Source organism: Arachis ipaensis, chromosome B04, assembly GCF_000816755.2.
Source record: "Arachis ipaensis cultivar K30076 chromosome B04, Araip1.1, whole genome shotgun sequence".
NCBI classification, from domain to species: Eukaryota; Viridiplantae; Streptophyta; class Magnoliopsida; order Fabales; family Fabaceae; genus Arachis; species Arachis ipaensis.
Genome location: NC_029788.2, coordinates 34,372,863 through 34,375,795, shown reverse-complemented (window position 1 = coordinate 34,375,795; position 2,933 = coordinate 34,372,863). Strand labels below are relative to the sequence as shown.

General features: G+C 32.3%; 1 long non-coding RNA gene across 2 annotated transcripts in view; it reads left to right on the top strand.

Annotated features, from left to right (window-relative positions):
• Nucleotides 1–2,396, top strand: part of LOC107637738 — a 4,181-nt gene extending 1,785 nt beyond the window's left edge. For both annotated transcript variants that reach the window (XR_002361000.1, XR_001619492.2), the window contains 3 exons: nt 776–1,351; nt 1,828–1,909; nt 2,032–2,396. This is a non-coding gene — a long non-coding RNA (uncharacterized LOC107637738). The remainder of the gene's footprint in view (nt 1–775; nt 1,352–1,827; nt 1,910–2,031) is intronic.

Sequence of the window (2,933 nt, the reverse complement as noted above, 5' to 3'; positions counted from 1 at the left end):
TTAGTGATGTTAGTGATGGAAGAGGATAACAAGTTTAGAATTTGAAAAATAGGACAGTGGTTTTGATTATTGTTGTTTTAAGAGATTGAAGATAATAATAAAGACAATTTAAAAATTTGACATGCTTTTTCAATAAGGTTAATAAAAATTTAATAAATGGATATTTTTGACAAACAAAATTAATATTTCATGAATATAAAATTAGTTTAATTTTTTTGAATAAATTTTGTTAGCGCTTAAATTTTTCATGGTCAGAAATGATTATTTATTTTTTAATATAAGTACGTAAACAGAAGCTAGTACAACATTAAAATTAAACAAATTAATAATTCAATTAACAATCAAAACACTAATTGATCGGTACATTATATCTCGAATGTAATGAGCAGTAAACTTAGATTGTAAACGGATATATACATTATAAACTGGTTAAGGACATTAAGATTATTTTCAATTATTATGATTCAATGTTCAGTTGTTCACCAATATCCGATCGATGTGTAACGAACTTATCTTATTCAATTATAAAAGGATTTCAGAAAGGAACAAAAGGTATTTTTTGTCTCAAAAAAGAATCACAGAAAAGTTTACATGTATTAACTTGGAGCTTTCTACAGTGGGAAAAGAATAATTTGGATCTTGAAAGACCAGGTTATAAACTCAAATAATCAAAAATATATGGGATAGTTCACAAATAAAGCAAAGTAACGGTTGGGAGAAATTTAAAAAGGTTTAGAATTTCTTATTACAAAAGAATACTAAAATCCATTAACAGGTAGGATTAAGTTGACTTGGGATCACTGGCAAGAATCCATAGAAGGAGACGGCGCACTACGGTGGTGGAGATCGAGTGATTGAACTACAAAACCCTAATCAGAATTTTTCGATTCCAATGGAGGAGAAACACCGCGATGCTGGAGCTCTGAAGCGTAAGGCCAGCTCCCTCTCACTATAGCGCGTCAAATCCACGCGGTGTCATCGTTGCGTCATCTTTCCCGGCAAGTTCTGCCGCTTGTTCTGCTTTTGATCCAGCAGATGTGAAGCACTCAGAGCACAGTTTGGGCGTGGACTCAGTGCCGTTGGCTGAGGAGATCTGAGAGAAGAGCAAAACAGAGAGAGCTCGCCTCGCCGTCGTCGTTGCCGTCGCCACCGCAGTTCATCGCCTCTCCAGATCTGGTCGCAATGCCCAAGCCTCTGAAGATGTTCCATTACGACCTCCTCGACGAGACGCAAAACAAGCTCGATTACATCCTCTCTCTCTCTCTCACTGTCGAGAACTTCCTCAAGCGCTGCCTCCATATTCTCATCTTCAAGTCCGGCATGGCCAAGTCCATCCATCAGTGCATATTAGGTCTTTTTACATTTTTTCACATTTTTCCTCAATTTGGAGTTTTTAAATTCCTAATTTTTTATCACTCATGTTTCTTGGTTTTTTTGTGGTTATTTTAAAGTTTAGAATCTAATTTCTCAAACATTCAAGTAGCTCAAAATTATAGTCTGATATCTTCGTTGGTTTCAAATTATTTGGTTCCATTGGTAATTACACTGCTTTTAATTTTGCCATCAAGAATGGCTTTAAAAACTTGATATTCTCATATACATTTTGGAAGAAAGCAATGAGGTTCTCTGTTGAAGTTTTACTGCCTTGAAAGCTTTCTTATTGTTATTTGCATCACTTTGAAGTGTTGAAATGGACCCTTAGTTGAAGGTAGTATATATATATACTTCACTTGCAAACCTACCCATGTAAATTTGATTGAGACAAATTTTCAACTCCATTCTCTATTATTGAGTACTGAGCTTGATGAAAGTGAAATGACCAAACAGAGCATACAAGAAGCTTTCAGCCGTTGGATTGTGGGAGAGTAAAAAGAAAACCTCAGTGGAGGCACAACTCAAGATAATTGAGGTCATCAACTTTTCTAACTATACATAGATTATTATTTGCAAAGAGAATGCTTTTTTAAATTTCACTAAGACTTGTATGTATTCAACTAACACATAACATTACTAAAAAAATTGTTTTAACAGGAAAATTTGAAAAGAAAGAAAGCAGCATATGCAGAAAAGATGAAGAATAAGATAGCTGATATTCATAGGTCAGCAGAAGAGAAAAGGGCAATGGTTAAAGCTCAAAAGAGGGAAGAGTTTATCGAGTTAGAGGAAATAACTGCAAAGTTTTGTAGTAGTGGTCGTACACCAGCCAAATTCTTTGCATGTTTTAAAGCATAAGTTTTCTTTTTTTGTTTTTCTATGTAGCTAACTACAAAAAGATCAGAATATCATTGGTGTGGTTATTACTTTGTTAATATTCATTTAAAAATTTGCTTTAGAGTGTTGTATTTTTCTCTTGGTGTATATACTATTATATCATTGATATGAACAAGAAAATAAGTGAAGCAATTGTCTTCACTATGTATGCTTTGTTTTATATATATATAATTGTCTTCATCATGGTCGAAAGATAAAAGTAATTTTAATAATTAGACAATGAGATAACTCCTAACCAAAAGTTCAATCTTGATTGCAATTGTATCAATTTGAGTATCAGGATAAATTCATAAGCTATTGTCTATCTCTGCATTAGTTTATTTTGATTGTGGCTATTGTCTATCTCTGCATTAGTTTATTTTAATTGTGCAAATAGATGATTTCCAGTAAAATAGTAATTGTTAATTAATGTTAATGTGATTATTGTCTTATATAATAATTGCTTCATAAGCATGTCTGTGTAATTCTAATGAGTGGTCAATGGATTGATAATGAGATACATCCTTGTGTTATGATTGAGGGGTTATGATTCAGTTCTAATTCAATCGTTATTTCTGGAAATAAAAATTTATAAATGATATGCTAGAGAGCCTCATTTCTATGCATATTTCAATTATTTATAAATATTTTTTTAAATAATTTGCTTGAAAATTAATCATTTA